The following is a 19800-nucleotide window of genomic DNA, read 5'->3' on the forward strand; positions in this document are numbered from 1 at the left end:
CCACTGTAGTTCCCGACACTGAACAAAACTACTTTGTGTGCCAATATGCTCCTTGTAGAAGAGCAGAATGCGATCACTCACAGTAAAGCCAGCCAAAAGAGAGAGAAATAGAAGTCTAATAAAAACAAAATGTCTTTGTTAACACCAGACCTAATTAGGGACCAAGACCCACATGTAGGTAGCTTTTTGCATGTCGCAAACAGCAACTTTCTCTGTTCGCGACGTGCAAAAAGCACACTGCGATGCACAAACCCATTTTTGCGATTCGGTAACCTGGTTACTGAATCGTAAAATGGGTTTGCGACTCGCAATTAGGAAGGGGTGTTCCCTTCCTAATTGCGACTCGTAGTGCAATGTAGGATTGTTTTGTGACCGCGAGCGTGGGGACAAACCAATCGCAGTTTGCACCCATTTCAAATGGGTGCTTACACTTTCGCAAAAGGGAAGGGGTCCCCATAGGACCCCTTCCCCATTGTGAATGTCATTGTAAACATTTTTTCAGAGCAGGCAGTGGTCGTGCGGACCACTGCCTGCTCTGAAAAAATTAAACGAAAACGTTTCATTTTTCGTTTTTGTAATGCATCTCGTTTTCCTTTAAGGAAAACGGGCTGCAACTGCTTTATTGAAAAGCAGTCACCAGCATGGTGGTCTGCTGTCTCCAGCAGACCACCATCCCTGTGAGGGCCATCATTCGCAAGGGAGTCGCAAATTGCGACCCACCTCATGATTATTCATGAGGTGGACATTTGCGAAGCCCTTGCGAATCACAGATGGTGTCAGGGATACCATCCTACATTAGGATTTGCGACTCGCAAATTGGGAGTCGCTCTGACTAGCAATTTGCAGGTCGCAAATCTGAACCTACCTACATGTGGCCCCAAATTCTTAAAGAAAGTCACAAAAGTGCACCCATGGTATCTGTCGTACCCCTATAAAATATTTGTGAACTGTATTTTAGCATGGGTAAATACGCATGTGTAGATTTGCTCATGTGAAAATCTATTGAGCATTTGCAAGTTGATTTTCCCTCCAGCCACTTTCTTCCCAACCCTGGAAGAAGTTCTAATTCTGCCATTGTCAGGAGTAAATGTCCAACCTTTCTTATTATGGGAAAATATTAGAGAGAAGCTGGTGAAAATCTTTAAAACATGTAGGTTAGTAGGTTTGCAGACTCAAAGGCATTCCAGTCCTGGAACTATTGCTTACTGCTTCCTCCAGCCCCAGTATGCAGATCTGCAGAAAGGTGGCAAAATAAGGAAATTGCTACAGTAGGGATTGAAACTGCAAGTATTCAAGCCCTATTATGGTAGTAGCCCTGGCATAATCAGAGAGGCTATTATCGGAGCTCTTACATAATGAGATTGCTGCCATAATTTGTCGCCACACTACATGGCACCAAAGGGACAAGTAGATCTTTTTACAGGACAAGTAGATTTGAGAAGATTTAAAGGGGAGTGTTCAATTGGCTGATGAACAAGGATATGATTGTAAAAAGGCTGTCAAGGAGATGATTTGGAGTTGTCATAATACTCCTCATTCTGTCACCAAAGAGACTCCTTTTTGTCTATTGAAGGGAAGGATGGCGGGTACTAAGTTAACACCCGTATGGATGGATAAATCAAGAGTTAAAAAAATAAATAGAGAAGATATCATGGTTAAGGTAGGGGGACTATCAAAGCAAGTATGTGAAAAGGCACAATGACTGTGTGAGGAACATAAGACATAAGTTTAAATGCGGTGATTGGGTAAGAACGTTTTTGTTGAATAGTCAAAGGAAGGGTTTGTCTAAATGGTCCAAGCCGAAACAGGTTGAAGATGTGATTGGTAACAATGTATGGTTGAGCGATGGAAAAAAATGGAATGCACGGAAATTAACCCGGTGTAATGATTTAGAACATAGTATAAGTTGTGAGGAGAGATCGAGAATTAATGATGATAATACGAAAATAAACGATGATAATACGAAAAGAAGTTATCGAATTTCGACTAGACAGATGTGGCTAAAAGATTACATTTGTAAATAGTTAGTACCCTCATTTATGCAAGAAAAGAACAGATTTGTTACTTTACAGCTGGGACCAAGTGAATATTAGGTTTGTCATAGGTAACAATGTGAAGTTTTCAGTGTATGTAACAATGTGAAGTTCTTTGACATTTTTGTTAACAATATATTTTGTGTGTGTAGTATGTGAGTAAAAGAAAAACAAGCATTTTCAATGCAATAGGGTCTCACATTTCTCCAAGTTAAAGCTATTAGCAGTTGTAAACTTCCAACCGGACTTTTCTTGCCACATTAAATTGAAAAAAAAGCACGATCGCGCTGCTACAGTTCACTCGTACGGACAGTTGAAGACGGTATGCAGGTAGAAAAAAAATGCAAAAAAGAGCGCGATCGCGCTGCTACAGTTCACTCATAGTGAAACCTATTGGCAAAAGTGCAATTATGTACGTAACCGGCAAAAGTGCAATTAACTATGTAACAGGGTCGATGTCATGCAAAGCGCTGGGCTTCTGCCAAGCGAGATCGCGCTGCGAAACAAAGATAAAAAGTAGTCCACAAACCTGACGGGAAACAGCGAGCCTCACATGTTTTCAGTACTTGGTCGCTGCGCTCGAGGAGGGCTAACCACCGGAAAAGGCATGACATATGCGTGCCTTCCACTAATGAAAGCAAGCAGATTTTGAAAGTCGAACCCCCGAACCAATGAAAGACACTGACGTAACATGGACAGGGCTCCGAGCCTTTTTCTATCTACTAACGCAGGCTCGACCCTAAAAAGGAGAGATGTGTTGTATCCTAGCAACCAAAGTGAATCTCTATGGATCTTTGTTGTGGGCCAGGCTTCCAGTCAGTTGGCGACTGGATGCTGGCTGAGAGGGCTGCGTTGTGTTCTGGCAGAGGTTGCATCCTTTCTACTTAATAAACGTTTGAAGCTATCTATTTGGACCCCTTTATTCCAAAACTAACCATCGCACTCCTACAAGTGTGACAATCAAGGCTGTTCCAGGCCCTAAAAAACTATAAGAATAGCTTTGGAAGCAGGTATTAGTCATTTTAATGTATATTGAATTTGAAAACCACCGGCTCATATTAAGCACTGGTTTTAGTAAAGAAATAATGTTTTTAGAATTTTAAAGAGACTTTATGATATCTTATATGAGGTTTGTTGCATGATTTACATGGAAAAATTTTCAGGGCTCAGCTCATACACAGGCTCTTAGAGCCAGCCAATGCCCTTGGCTCGGTTCTAGCTCATGTCGCCTTGTTAATTTGTTGGCTTTCCCACCTCTCTGCATGCATTCATACTTGTACTTAATGCACAAGGCATAAACATGTACGGGAGCTGCGTACCTATTTTAGTACAGAACCTGGCTACTCTGTTTGATAGGACACTTACAAATTGCACATATGTGTGTGTGCATGCACGCCTGTGCATGTGCTTGTGTGTGCTCTGCGAGGGTGTGCATGTGCTTGTGTGTGTGCATGCATGTGCGTCTGCTTTTGTGTGTGCACTATCACTAGGTGTGAGAAAGTAGCCTCTTTCTAGCCTTGCTACCCCCACTTTTGGCCTGTTTGTGAGTGTATGTCAGGGTGTTTTCACTGTCTCACTGGGATCCTGCTAGACAGGGCCCAGTGCTCATAGTGAAAACCCTATGTTTTCAGTATGTTTGTTATGTGTCACTGGGACCCTGCTAGCCAGGACCCCAGTGCTCATAAGTTTGTGGCCTATATGTATGTGTTCCCTGTGTGATGCCTAACTGTCTCACTGAGGCTCTGCTAACCAGAACCTCAGTGGTTATGCTCTCTCTTTACAAATTGGCACTAACAGGCTAGTGACCAATTCACCAATTCACATTGGCATACTGGAACACCCTTATAATTCCCTAGTATATGGTACTGAGGTACCCAGGGTATTGGGGTTCCAAGAGATCCCTATGGGCTGCAGCATTTCCTTTGCCACCCATCGGGAGCTCTGACAATTCTTACACAGGCCTGCCACTGCAGCCTGAGTGAAATAACGTCCACGTTATTTCACAGCCATTTACCACTGCACTTAAGTAACTTATAAGTCACCTATATGTCTAACCTTTACCTGGTAAAGGTTGGGTGCTAAGTTACTTAGTGTGTGGGCACCCTGGCACTAGACAAGGTGCCCCCACATTGTTCAGGGCAAATTCCCCGGACTTTGTGAGTGCGGGGACACCATTACACGCGTGCACTATACATAGGTCACTACCTATGTATAGCGTCACAATGGTAACTCCGAACATGGCCATGTAACATGTCTAAGATCATGGAATTGTCACCCCAATGCCCTTCTGGCATTGGGGAGACAATTCCATGATCCCCCGGGTCTCTAGCACAGAACCCGGGTACTGCCAAACTGCCTTTCCTGGGGTTTCACTGCAGCTGCTGCTGCTGCCAACCCCTCAGACAGGTTTCTGCCCTCCTGGGGTCCAGCCAGGCTTGGCCCAGAAAGGCAGAACAAAGGACTTCCTCAGAGAGAGGGTGTTACACCCTCTCCCTTTGGAAAAAGGTGTCAGGGCTGGGGAGGAGTAGCCTCCCCCAGCCTCTGGAAATGCTTTGATGGGCACAGATGGTGCCCATCTCTGCATAAGCCAGTCTACACCGGTTCAGGGATCCCCCAGCCCTGCTCTGGCGCGAAACTGGACAAAGGAAAGGGGAGTGACCACTCCCCTGACCTGCACCTCCCCTGGGAGGTGCCCAGAGCTCCTCCAGTGTGCTCCAGACCTCTGCCATCTTGGAAACAGAGGTGCTGCTGGCACACTGGACTGCTCTGAGTGGCCAGGGCCAGCAGGTGACGTCAGAGACTCCTTCTGATAGGCTCTTACCTGTGTTGCTAGCCTATCCTCCTTCCTAGGTAGCCACACCTCCTTTTCTGGCTATTTAGGGTCTCTGCTTTGGGAAATTCTTTAGATAACGAATGCCAGAGCTCATCAGAGTTCCTCTGCATCTCTCTCTTCACCTTCTGCCAAGGAATCGACTGCTGACTGCTCTGGACACCTGCAAAACTGCAACAAAGTAGCTAAGACGACTACTGCAACCTTGTATCGCTGATCCGGACGCCTTCTCGACTGTTTTCCTGGTGGTACATGCTGTGGGGGTAGTCTGCCTCCTCTCTGCACTAGAAGCTCCGAAGAAATCTCCCGTGGGTCGACGGAATCTTCCCCCTGCAACCGCAGGCACCAAAAGACTGCATCACCGGTCCTCTGGGTCCCCTCTCAGCACGACGAGCGTGGTCCCTGGAACTCAGCAACTCTCTCCCAGTGACTCTTCAGTTCAAGTTTGGTGGAGGTAAGTCCTTGCCTCCCCACGCTAGACTGCATTGCTGAGTACCGCGTGATTTGCAGCTGCTACGACTCCTGTGCACTCTTCCAGGATTTCCTTTGTGCACAGCCAACCCTGGGTCCCCGACACTCTAACCTGCAGTGCACGACCTCCTGAGTTGTCCTCCGGCGTCGTGGGACCTTCTTTTGTGACTTCGGGTGAGCTCCGGTTCACTCTTCTTTGTAGTGCCTGTTCCGGCACTTCTGCGGATGCTGCTTGCTTCTGAGTGGGCTCCTTGTCTTGCTGGGCGCCCCCTCTGTCTCCTCACGCAATTGGCGACATCCTGGTCCCTCCTGGGCCACAGCAGCATCCAAAAACCCTAACCGCGACCCTTGCAGCTAGCAAGGCTTGTTTGCGGTCTTTCTGCCTGGGAATACCTCTGCAAGCTTCTTCACGACGTGGGACATCCATCCTCCAAAGGGGAAGTTCCTAGTCCTCTTCGTTCTTGCAGAATCCACAGCTTCTACCATCCAGTGGAAGCTTCTTTGCACCCACAGCTGGCATTTCCTGGGCATCTGCCCACTCCCGACTTGAGTGTGACTCTTGGACTTGGTCCCCTTGTTCCACAGGTACTCTCGTCTGGAAATCCATCGTTGTTGCATTGCTGGTGTTGGTCTTCCTTGCAGAATTCCCCTATCAGGACTTCTGTGCTCTCTGGGGAACTTAGGTGCACTTTACACCTACTTTTCAGGGTCTTGGGGTGGGCTATTTTTCTAACCCTCACTGTTTTCTTACAGTCCCAGCGACCCTCTACAAGCTCACATAGGTTTGGGGTCCATTCGTGGTTCGCATTCCACTTCTAGAGTATATGGTTTGTGTTGCCCCTCTACCTATGTGCTCTCATTGCAATCTATTGTGACTATACATTGCTTGCATTGCTTTCTATTGCTATTACTGCATATTTTTTGTATTGTGTACATATATCTTGTGTATATTTGCTATCCTCATACTGAGGGTACTCACTGAGATACTTTTGGCAAATTGTCATAAAAATAAAGTACCTTTATTTTTAGTATATTTGTGTATTGTGTTTTCTTATGATATTGTGCATATGACACCAGTGGTATAGTGGGAGCTTTGGATGTCTCCTAGTTCAGCCTAAGCTGCTCTGCTAAGCTACCCTTTTCTATCAGCCTAAGCTGCTAGACACCTCTTCTACACTAATAAGGGATAACTGGACCTGGTGCAGAGTGTAAGTACCCCTTGGTACCACTATAAACCAGGCCAGCCTCCTATACTAGGGACTCTGAAACTGCTGCTGCCTGTGAAGTGAGGTTGCATTTAGCCTCCTGTGGGACAACACTTGGGTTTCTGTAGAAAAGATTGCTTTGCCACAGCCCCTGTTGTATCAGTCTGCGTGTCACTGAAACTCGCCCTGCTGCTATCTGCTTTGTGGGTAAGGGAATGTTGGTCTTGATTAGCTGTTGCTATGTGGGGGATGCTTGACTGCTGGCTCCCTGCATTGTCCGACTGCCATCAAAGGTTCCTACAGTTCTGATGCCTGTGCTGGGCCTGGTGTATGTGAAGAACAGTGCAGCTGTCCTTGTCCAGTGCTGAGCCAGTCTGGTGTGTTGGGAAAGCTTGCATTACTGGTACGTATTCTGTGTGTGAGATAAGCCCACATTCCTGACACCTGTTCTATGGCTCTTCTGCCCCTCTCTCTCTGTCTCACTCTCTCAGTCCCGCTCTCTCTCTCTTTCTGTGTTAGAAGTTAGATGGCAGCTCCGGTTTTGATCTTTTTATAGCCCACTGTTCTGGGATTTAGGAATTCTTTTTGGTAGCTAGTTTCCTTAAATTATACCTGTGAGATGTGTGCCAAAAGCTTGCTGTCTGAAGCCTGAAAGAACTTCATAGAACTATGCTGCTTGAAGCCTGAGCCTGAAACATCTCTGTAATGCGAGGGAGGGAGATGCTGGCAGATGCCTGAACCTGTCATAAGCCTGTAACCTGAAGGGTCTTGAGGTAGTGAGATTGCTCTTAAGGTAAAAGACGATTTTGTTTTCCGAAGCCTGAGCCTGTGTAGTTATTTTGCATTCGGAGACCTTGGAGTGTAAGGACTGTGTAGTCAGAGACATAACTATGTTCTCCAGTGCCTGAAAGATGATTGATCTCTGTAACATGATTGGTAGCTCTCTCTGAAGCCTAAAGGGCATATTTAAGAAAAGTGGTGCTGCACACAGTGCAGCACCACTTTTCTTGTGCCTCTTGGCGTCCCCCTAACACCACCATGTTTGCGCCGTATTTAAAATAAGGTGCACCATGGCGGTAGTTAGGGAATTAGCATCTGAAGTTTCTACGATAGTGCGGCGCTCTGTAGGATTAGCGTCAAAAATTCTGACGCTAATCCTGCAAAGCACCAAGAGGCCCACTGTAAGTAATGGAAGCCACCTTTTAACGTCTGCTCTCAGCAGGCGTTAAAAGTGCCGAAAAAAATGGCGCAGGGAAATCTCTTAGATTGCATGCAGGCATAATGTAACACAGAGGGTTACAAAGTGGCACAATGCATGCATTGCACCACTTTGTAAATATGACGTGGCGTTTTTGGCCTTCTAACACCACATTAGTGTCAAAAAATGATGCTTGTGTGGTGTTAGAACGGCGCTTGGGGCTCTTAAATATGCCCCTTTGTGTGGAATATAGCGCCAGGATGCCCTCAAGGGTGATAGTGCGCTTTACAAATACAGAAAACATAGCTGTAAGGATACTTCTGACCGTTTAAGAACTATGCATTTTGAGGGATGTTTCAGTGCCAGACTTGTGAGTTGTAAGATGTCACAACCTGCCCTTCTGCCATTGTAGGTTCTGTTAAATGTGAGGAATAGCTCTGCTGTCTGAAACCTAAGCATGTATTTTTTTTGTGGTTTTATATAGCACAAACTCATCCCAGATGTACTGGAGCGCTTTACATGAACACCAGTTACATTACACAAAGATACATTCATTTTTGGTAGGTGCAGGGAGATTAAATGATTTGCCCAGAATCACAAGATGTATTGTATTGTATTGTAATAGTATTTATATAGCGCTTACTACCCCTGACGAGGCATCGAAGCGCTTTTCGGTGAGTAGCATGCTACTCTGGAACCCAACAGGAATTAGTGATTGATTAGTATCTGGAAATATGAGTACAGTTTTAGTATTATTATGAGTTAATTTGAGCCGCGGACATGAGAGTTTGTTATTTAGATTGACTGGAGTAATGGAGGAGGAAAGAAATCCAGAAGTGTTAATTGGGAGGGATGTAGAGCTGATGCCAAGGCTCGAACCTGGGTTCCCAACGCCAAAGTCTGAAGCTCTGGCTGTTAGGCCAGATCCTCTCCCTGTAATGCTAGTGTAACCTTAGGAATAGCCATGCTAGTAGCTTTTGTTGAACCTGAGTGATATGTGGGTCCAAAATCGTTGCATGTAATATAAGTGTATGTGTGTTAGATTGTTCTACATCAGGAGGCCTGGGCTTCAAAGGTCTCTCTAACCTCTGGGATCACTCCATAGGTGTAACCTAAAATGATAGGGCTCCACTGCAGAATGTGAAGAGGGGCCCATGAGTCTTCCTTATCTCACAGATATTCATTGACCTTGGGCTGAATGTGGCCCCCTGAAAGGTTTGGGCTCCTGGAGACCCCCCTGCACATTATGCCACATTTCTTCATGGTTTCCTCATTCTGCTAGGTCTTGAGTAATGCTTGGAACCTTCATGTGGATCAGCCTGCAGTCCGACATGAAGGAACGCAGAAGCCTAGATTATGTCAGGCCGAGGAGCTTCTGCAAAGATGACACATAATGAACTCCTATTATCAGTGCCTATTGCTCATTTAAATGGATTCAGCGAACTATCAAGAAGAATAGCAAAAAGAACTGTAGTGCTTCAATAGCCTCTTCAACAGCCTTAGGAGAAGACCATGCCAGACCTTTGAGCTGTGGTTTAAAGTCAGTAAGAACTCATTGTAACAAAAGGGTTTGAAGCGAAAGCCCAGTTTTTCAGACTGCAATTTATTTTATAGTATATTTGTAAAACATCCTCAGCACAGCAGAATACATTATAGATACCAGAAATGTGCCATTAACAACACCCAGTGGTGTCCATTTAAGAATGTTCAGCATTCATTTTCGTCTACTAAGAATGTGAGGGGGGAGGGGACTGGTAGTCTGGGAATGGATGGAATAGCAGACTGAGGTCCTGATTTATATCTTGGTGGATGGGCTGTCCATCTTTCATGATGGAGGTTTAATTCTGCCCACCGGCCTTGCAGAGTAAACGCTGTCCAATTTACATACAAAATGGAAGAACCGCCACCTGTTGTAGAAGAGGAAGATCCGTTGTTGTAGCAGGACTACCACAAATAAAGCAAATAATCCTCTGCCATGTGAAAACCCTCCATTGGGGTTGGTGTGGCGGGATTCCACCCGCAAAATATATATCTGTGTCAGGGGTGCGAGCCAGCAGTGGAGTACGATTGGAGGAAATACATTGTGGAACAGTTTTTCTGTGGTATAGCATTGTATATGAAGGATGCTCTAGTCACACACCTGAAAGAATGTTCTAAGTAATCACACCTGCTGAGCAAACTATAAAAACACAGCCCATGCCACACCATGATCCTTTGCCTTTCTCACAAGTAAACAGCAGCAGATAGCCATTTTGGGCTGACATCATTTGGTTTTTCCTGTGCTATCTTTTCTTGAAATCCCCTTGTTATATTTTTTGTTCTTTTGTTACGTACTATATTAGCCTTTTGATTTGTAAAGTATGGCTGGGAAGAGAAACCCCAGATTTACAGATGCAGAATTGACATTCAAGGTGGATCAGACCATTAGGGTAGAGCCCCACTTGTTTGGAGCTCTTGTCCAATATACAAGTATTACTCAGAAAAGGCAAATGTGGTACAGAATGGTTTCAAGGGAGAGTGCTGTGTCGAACAGCAGACGTTCACAGGTGGAAATCAGAAGGCGATGGAATGATTTGCGGGGAAGGGTAACATCTCTGGCCTGCGAAGCACACCTGGCTGCCCAGCAGACTGGTGGTGACTCTGCCAGAGCATTGCACTACTTGCTATGGGAGGGAAGGGAATAGTGGATCTTGCACATTTAAGGGTTTGCAGGTATTCCAGATGGAATGCAAATAGATAAATAAAAGCACAGCAAAGTAGACAGCAAATAAATACCAATATTTCAATTCTCCAGGAAGTTAGAATTGTGTCTTGTAACATAAAATAAATGAAGATAGGCATTTGGTAAAAGATACAGCAAAGCTACAGCACATCTAATGGTAACACGCTGCATAGGCCAGTCTATCTTAAAAAGCATGAAGTTTCTACACAAATTAACCATTTTTGTTTTTCTGAATGGTATCCAAACTGCCATGAAAATGTACTTCCTGTGTAATGTTTAAAACAAATCAAAGGACAAGTATCTATTTTCTGTAGCAGTATATCATCTCCAGATACGCAAACTAATGCAAAGCATCTCAACCTCTTTTCACATGCCTTCTACAAATCATACGTCTCCTAAAGAATAATAATAATATTTCAGTGTAAGTACGTTGTTAACTCATGACATAACTGTTGTAGTCAAACCTCTCTGAAGATTCCTGTACACAGTGCTACTTACTTCATCCTGTCCTCAGGACCTGAATCAAAGGAATAAATAGAATGAATAGAATAGAATGTCTGAATCTGTAAATAACCTATGTGCATACTCTGCAACACATATCAAATTTAGTGTGGGTAACTTGTCACTGTGGTTTGACATTTTGAAACTGTATGGCTACCAGGGGACCTTTTCGGTATGTAAGAGTTTGAACAATTCACATAAGCCTCCTTTGTTGTGCAGCTTCTGTCTTGTGGCTTGTAAAATTATAATGAGTTAGCTGCATAAATGGAAATATTGCATCCATATTGTAAACTCAGGTTGAGAAAGTGATCTCCAAAAGAGAAAGGGCTGCAGATGCATGACTGAAAAGTGTGATTTTGAACAAAATTGAACATGTAAGTACATCATTTATTTGTGGAGTTTATATGTATGAGGAAGAAGATAAAATTGAACATTGATGCCATCACCAATGCTGAAGTCAACTTTCTGTCCCTAAATATTCCTTAAAATAACATGTAAAGCAAAATGTTGCTCCAACATTAGATTTTGTATGCAAGCATAACGATTGGGCCAATTCAGTTATTTAGTCTAATTTTTAAACCGTTATACACAGATGTAACAAAGATCATCATGTAACCTCATATTGTAGGACCAGCTCCCAAAGCAGAAGGTCATGAATCCACTCCTCCAACTCCTACCAAAGTATCAGTGAGGATGCTGCTCCTGCTGGTCCTGATCTGGATGAGGAGCAACCAGGTCTATCAGGTGTATTTGGGGAGACTGCTAGGGTGAATCTCACGCTACACCCCTTGTTGTGTCTCCCGCTTAGCAACATGCAGTATTAGGCACTGCTCCCTGTGGCCCATCGCAAATAACTATTTTGTCATTGTACACCCCAATCCTGGCTCCTATGCTGGCAGTCACATCAGATACCACAACATCTGCAGGTGAGCCAAAATCCAGTGAGATGGTGGCATCTCCTCCAAGGCCATAAGGCAGTGTGGGTTGAGGGAGAGCAGCATTTGCAGAGCAGAATGAAACCACTGATACCCATATTGTTGGGGAAACTGTGGGTCTCAGTATTATTAGAGCACCCTCTTGGCATGAAGAGCAAATGGGCCAGGTGGTAAAGCTCCTCAAAGATAACAACAAAATTATGGTTGACATTAGGCAGTTTGCATAGGAGCACAATGACCTGGAGAGGCATATATCTGTCATGTGCTCCTTTTCAGGGGTGGTACAGGATGTGTTTAGGGGCATATGTAGGGCTATACGGGAAACACCTACCCCTTTCTGTGGACCCCGAACATCAGTGGACCAGACACCACCTCCTTCCACAGAAAAGGAGGCCCTGCAATCCCAGGAGCCAATTGCCATCACAGGAAGCTCTTTAACTGCTAAGCCACTGGTCACCCTGGGGAGGGGTTGATCGTCAGGACCAGTGAGAGATTTTCTCCTGTGCAGCTGTAACATTGACTCTTGGGACAATTCATATATTGCATTTGCCTTTGAGAAGTAATCGTGAAATGGACATTTACACAAAACAGTTTAGCCTTGAACTTTCAAAATCTCAAACACCATGGCTGTCAATTCTGTGCTCGCGATAATGTACATCGTATTTGTGTATGAAACCACTGTTTAAACACAGTTTATTTTGTTCAGCAGTTCACAACTTGAAATAACAATTTCATTGTTTCCATGAATACTCTATTTTCAGTCTCTACATGTAATTTGTTGTTTCTTAAGTTGTGGTTTGTGAAAATATGTTGTCTAAGTAGACAGCATCAATTTAAAATCTGTCTTAGGTCAGTAATCATGCTGAAATACTCAAACAGATCAACGTGTAAACAGACGATTTAAGAAATGTAATGCACTCTAAATTTTCTTAAAGAGATCTTGATTTAATACATGTTAAAAAAACATACTGTTATGTTCCTCACATATTAATGAAGGTGTGGGCAAATCATAGTAGGTGGATAACATTTCTTTTTACATAACGTTAATGTACTCACAAAGGAGTATTGGCCATTGGGAGTAGAGTAGAGGAGGGCTCTTCCGGACTTATCACAACACTGAAAGCTTACTTTCAGGAGCCCAAAATCCCACTTCACAGGACAATGGGTTCTACCATTTGCCTCTTGAAGCGGGCTTCCCCTAGTGTAGGTGGATTTTTCAATGATGGTAAGAGCCATGGTCTACTAGAGTAGGAAGTTTGCATTGTTTACAACACTATATTAATGCAGTTTCACATATATAGAAATATGACATTTACAAACTAGCCAGGCCCTCGCATTCCCAAATTGTGCCATTAGCTGTTGTATACTGCTATTGCGTAGTACAATAGAATCATGGATGGAACCGCACGCACACTAGCAATGTGCAAATCAGGTAGGCACACCACTTGTACATTGATGGAATTAAAGTTTTTCCAATTGCGGTAAACTTGTTCTCTGTTGTGCAGTGGCACCAGGGTAATGTGGGTGCCATCAATGGCACCACTGGTATGTGGAATGCCACCCAAACCAAAACAATCAGCATTCACATTGTTTATTTCCATGCCAGTCTTTGGGAATTGTTTGAAGCTGTTACAGTGACACAGCATTACTTCCACAAGTTCCCATAGCACACCACTAAAAGTAGCTTTCAACATTCCATTGCAATCACATACTGTGTGCTGGAACGATTCAGTGGCTGCCAAATAGAGAACTGCCCTGGTCTTCACAATTGGTCTCATGATGGCAGTTGGCTTCTGTGTTATGATGAATAGTGGTTCAAATTGATGGCATAAATCCTTTATTGTCTGTCGGTTTAGCAGGTATTTGTTTATGATCTCTCTCTTGCATGGTGGCAAGGACTGGGAAAGTATGGAACCTCCTAGGTTGGCGTCTACACAACATTGCAAGATTGTTGTCTTCAGTTTAAAGGATGTTTCTAAAAGACAATGTGTAAAAACCTAAGTATAAAGGGACAATTTGCACAAAATACAAAACACAACAAATCACATACAGTATTTCTGCATTAGAAGACTTAATGATAACCTATGCGCATTAGCTTGCATGACAACACACATATCAACACAATAGCAACCTATATGTGTGTGTAAGCTCAGAACAAACATTGCTCTCAATGGACAGTTAACAAGTCAGTTAGCATATATTGCGAGTGCCACATGTATTCCTAAACTGGAAATGTGTATGTAGCATGAAGCTGCAAAGGTTTTTAATTAAATATTTCTATCAAATGTATATATTTTTTTTTTTTTAAATAATCAAATTTGAGATCCACCAATTGAGATTTAATTTGTACCACATACCGTGTAGATATACAGTCCACTGCCGCCATTGCACATATAACAAGTTCATGAATATCAAATATATGTGGAATTGAATTATGGGTTTCCATTTTAGAAAAGTAGACATTTCAGTTGTTGCTACATAGTTGTGTTTGGATTTTCTAGCATTTTCATTTCAAGTCTTGAGTGCCTGATGCCTGAGTCAAGACAAATGGAAATAGTCAGTCTTGTACATGTTAGTTAACATGGGGCGAATGCTTAAAAAATGTCCAATGATTTTGAAATATGTTGACGCATGTACACACCTTAGTGATGTTCTTTTTCCCAATGGCTTCTCAATTGCCTCCTAGATTAGGTACATTTCAGACCTCCTGTGACTTTGCGGCTCCATCTGAGCTGTTGACGCCCATGGAGGAATGTACTGGTGATAAGACCCCAAACTTTACTCTAGATGAATTGGAAATTCTAACCGTTGAGATCCCGTCCCAGTATAGCCAGCTGTATGAGATACCACATCAACAGGTAGGCAAATTATACCACTAATGTTCTGACTAATCTAACAATTTTGAGATTTCACAGATAGTCCTATAGTCTATATGTGAAAGATAATGTCTATGAGAAACAGGTATGACATATTTATTGTGTAAAAGATGTGGTTTGTGTTATTTCATATCGCATTTTCCTCGTTATTTTCGCTTTGCACTTGGTACTTGCTTCTATTGGGGAGTATTAGACTTTTTTTTAAACAGGCAAGTCAAGAACATATTTCTGTCAGTGTTGTATGTGTTATGTACTTGCATACTGGCGTGGAATGCATTGGTTCTGGAACCTTGCATATTCACATAAATGTGATTTAACAGAAGCCATTTATGTTGTAACCATATGCAGAATGCATACTAAACTGGCAAAAAAAAATTATATTTCTCAAGTGTCAATATAGTAGTTCCTGATACTATCCACACATCATGTAATCTAAATACACATTGACAGAGAGTAGAGAACATACAGGCAATGTCCACTAGGAATAGGTATACATTTATGAAGGGGAGCATTTAAAAACAATTTTTAAGATAAAGTAGTTATGAAGTGCATGATTATGATACTTACATATTCAATTCAATTCAATTCAATTCAGCTTTCTTTCGGTACAAAATACCATAAAAGCACAATTTACAAAATGCTATTAATAAATATAGAGAGTAAAAAGAACAGGAATATAATCCTCTGCATAATAATGGGATGGAACATCCAAATTAATATTATACATCATAAACGGAGTCTAAAATGGAAATAAAAATATAATATATATATACAAGACCACAAAATTTCAATGTAAAACTAAATGATAAAAACAGACCCTCATAGAGGCAACGAGTATCTTATCATCAATACAGTACCTCACAGTCCCAAATTTATGCTCAATTTTAGGCTTTGATACTATGCATTATACATTGACCCTCAAAGTTTTTGCTCTAATGTGCCAAATTGCCTCCAGAAATTTTGCCAATGTGCATGCCACAGTCCAGTGAGGGTTCGTTTCGCAGCTCCTAAGGGCCAGAAGCCGATTCCCAAGGCCCAAGGATCTGCAGAGTGGTATAATCCAGCGAGCCCTCTGCTTGCAATAGGCAAGACAATGGAATAGAACATGGGCAGTGCACTCAATGGTTTCACATCCCATTGGGCATAAGTCTGTGTGTCCTTCAGGTTGGTTCCACCTGCAAGTGAGAGCGTGTGCTGGTAGAGATCCTATTCTATTTCTAATATAAAGTGCACGTGCTGAAGGAGATGTAATCAAATCCATGTAATGCTCGAATTCATATTGGCACTTTACTGATAAAAACTATCTGTCATATTAGAAGAAGGAACTGCTGCTAACGTTTCTACTTGCAAGCTTAGCCAGTATGCATCCTTTACAATGTGCGTAGCATTTTTTGTCAGATGGGAGGGATCTGACCAATAACACCCAACTCAAGTTTGGTAAAAGTATTTTTAATGTATCTGCACCACACAATTTTTTTGATTGAGGAAGCACCCAACAAGGTGCTCAGCCATGCTCTATACGGGATCAGGGTATCTGTAGACCAGATCCTAATCCAGTAAAGCAATGGTCTTAAAGCAGCTATGTCTGAGATGGAATATAAATTTAAATCCATTCAAATAGGCAATGTGGGGAGCTTACAGGTATTTTTAGTAAAGCTTTTATAAAGAAATTCTCTGCTCTCTTTAGATCTTTCAAATTGCCATGACCCCATTGCTCTGCACTATATAACCCCCCCCTCTAACTTGCCTTTTGTATATTTCCATCGCAGGAGTGATAGAGAATCTGGGAGATCTGCCAACAAATCTCAAGATACCCCCTGACTTTTGTTTCAAACTCATAGAGCACTTCAACAGTTGGGCCGGCCATTTGTGTGAATCCTCCAACCTGACTCTCAAGTACTCGTAGTTGGACACTCTTTCTAATGTTTTGCCATCCAACAGTATCTGTTTCCTCGCTTTGTGTTTTATATCACCAAAAACCATATATTTAGTTTTGGTGGCATTTATTTGTAAACCATACTCCCTACAGAATCCCGTAAACTTCTCGAGTAGGTTAACAAGACCAGAAGCAGTTTGCGATAGCAGTAAGGTGTCATCAGCGAACAACAAACATGGGGACTTGGGCCAACCTACTTGGGGAGCATCATTAGCACAGTCAAATAAATAAGAAATACAAGCATTTATAAACAATAAAAAGAGTGTGGGAGCCAACACACATCCCTGGTGACTGCAGTATTTTTTCATGCAGGCCTTAAAAAAACTTCAGTTTTGAAAAACTATTGTAAATGTATTCTAAATAAAAGGTTCACAGGGTACCTACAACAAAAATAAGTAGGAAGCTAACTGTAACATGAGGGAAGAAAAACAATATTTAAGGTGCTACGCCTGCTTTAGATCTATTTCGCAGGAGTGCCTGGACCCTGTCGGGCACATTGTAATTAATGTAATGCAGTGGGTGATAATGGTTGACTGCAGTTAAAGAGCTAGACTTACCAGGCCGATGATAAAATAAATTAACCTCTGCAAGTGTGTTAGGTACTCCCTGAGCATTTCATACCTTTTCCCTGCCTTCTCTACTTTATGAAATTCCAGAGTTGACTGGCACGAATGAAAACAACTCTTTGCATGGCTTTGATGAGAACACAGAAGGTCATGTGCCTGCAGCACTCTCGCCTGTCCGCCCCAGGTGTTCAGACGTGGGGTGCCAACTGAGCCTCTGTATAAAGGCTCATAGTGAAAGCCATTGCAGGGACATGTGGCATACATAACATGTTTAGAGGACACAGTGTAGTGGGGTGGACAGCTGAATTCAGAACATCCGCTAAAAGTGACCCCTTCAGTTTCATGGAGATACGCTTGTCTCCACACTAACATTCAAAACAGGACCGCAGTACGGCGGACACCTCGATCGGGCGGGTGTGTAGTGTGTTGTGTGTCGACATGAGGTCTTGCCTAACAGCTGAAGTCATCTGAAAGTGGATCTAAGATGACACTGCAGAACTTTCTACCTCTAAAGGTTACTATACTGTCTCCCTGATCCATTTTTATTTAAATCCTTGAGTGACTAGGGTTTAACTTCCTCACTACTCATAGCCTAATGATTCACCTTCAACCTAGTTTTCATGCTCTGTATTCTAACACCCTCTTTTGGATTGGAATCTCTCTTGTTAATTCCCCATTTGTTCCCCACCTTATTCTGGCATAGCTCTCGGAATACAGTTCTTTAACCAAATTTAGCGGAGATCCTGGGACTCCAGCTCTGTCCAGAACCTCCCACAATTTGTGGTGAGGGACCCAATCAAAGGCAGATTTGAGATCCACAAAGGTGAAGAAGAGTTTCCCTGCATCTAGGTCCACCGTCTTCCATTTGATCGTAAGGAAGCAGAAGACCTGGTCAACTGTACTTGTCTTCTGCCTAAAGCCCGCCTGAAGGTGGCTAGGGGATTAATTTTCCTCTATCCAGTCCTTGAGCCTGCTCAGGACCTGATAGCAAAATAGTTTTTGCAGGTTATCTAACAGACTAATTGGTCTGTAAATACCCGGGACTATCATATTCCCTTTTTTTAGATGGGAACAATTATTGCTGCTTTCCAAGAGCGGGGGTAGTTGCCGCCCGCCAGAACGGCATTTGACACTCTGTTGACATTGGGGCCCCAATAGTAAAGATCAAATTTAAACAGATCAAAAGGTATTCCATCTAATCCAGGTGCCTTTCCTGATTTTTGGACCTTAGTGGCTATCTCAGTATCCCTAAGAGTATGCAGTGTAAGACTGCCTACAGAGCAAGAAGCACACACTATTACACTGTCTTTACCAGTATGAAAAACAGACTCCTGTCTATACAATTCAGAAAAATGGCCAATCCAATTTTCAGGGGGAATGTGGCAATCAGGTCTGGGGTTCTCATTCTGCCCCTTTTTGGCCACCAAAGACCAAAAACAGTTTGAATTGCTATCCTTTGCTGCTAGTAGTAATTGCTGCCATGTTATCTCTTAGTGGATTTTGCTGGTCTTCGTTACAAATGTGTACTCACGCTTTGCAGAGATTATCATAGATCTCTCTTTAAGTTTTATTGCTTTTCAAAGACTACGCTTGGCTTCTGTACATGTCTTATCAAACCACCTGCGGTGAATTCCTACTTTAGGTTGTTTATTCCCCCTGTTCTGAAAAATATCTCTTTCAAAGAAGAAAACAAATCTGCATGCAAGGCCATAATCTCGTTTGGTATGTATGTACAGAGACTAACAGGTGATTGGTGGGTTGAAACTAAATCGTGCATTTTCACCACTAATTTATTTTAGCTTGTAAAGGACTCTCATTTTATGGCACACTTATTATTTGACACCACTAAGGGAAGCGTGCCTTCGTACTTTTGTTGTGCATCTCTTTTGGCGCAAAAAACGCCCGTCGTATGCTACCAGAATTAGAGAGTGGTAACTATTATATTGTTTACCCAACCTAAGATCTTTAATGACATGCCAGATCCTCACATCAATAAGCACAACGTCAAGTAAACTACTATAGGACCCTCTAAAAAAGGAAGGTTTTGCTGGCATATCTGAGGGAAAGCGCCCGTTTCCTGGGCGAAGACCGTGGTTTATCAAGAAATCAATAACCTGCAAGGCCCTATTGCTGGATTTGGACTGTTTTCTCAAAGACGAGAAGGGAGGGATTCTCCATATTGAGTCCTCTACCTGCGTAATCTCAGAAAAGAGAGAATACGGCTCTAGGGACACATTAAAGTCACCGGCTACAATAATAAAATTTGAAGAAAGAAAATCCAACACAAGGGCATTCAGCAGGCAGATAGTTTTGGACATTTGATTTGAAGGACCTGGTCTATTGTAAATATTGACGTGCAAGGGACCCTGCTTTAACTGTATTGAAAGAGCCAATATGTCGACCAAATCCATATAAATTTCCTTAATTTCACCCACCTCAGAGATTTTTATCCATGTAATAAGTCCCCCGCCTGCTCTTCCAGCAGAGGACGGACTAGCCTCCTTGCAGAAAGAGCTGTACACCTGAC

At 42.8% G+C, this 19800-nt stretch overlaps 1 long non-coding RNA gene across 1 annotated transcript in view; it reads left to right on the forward strand.

The window, feature by feature from the left end:
• LOC138286748 (uncharacterized) overlaps positions 1–19800 on the forward strand; it is a 139332-nt gene that overhangs the window by 114555 nt on the left and 4977 nt on the right. The window contains exon 3 of the long non-coding RNA XR_011202049.1: positions 14582–14753. This is a non-coding gene — a long non-coding RNA (uncharacterized lncRNA). The remainder of the gene's footprint in view (positions 1–14581; positions 14754–19800) is intronic.

This window comes from Pleurodeles waltl, chromosome 3_2 (genome assembly GCF_031143425.1).
Source record: "Pleurodeles waltl isolate 20211129_DDA chromosome 3_2, aPleWal1.hap1.20221129, whole genome shotgun sequence".
Lineage (NCBI taxonomy): Eukaryota > Metazoa > Chordata > Amphibia > Caudata > Salamandridae > Pleurodeles > Pleurodeles waltl.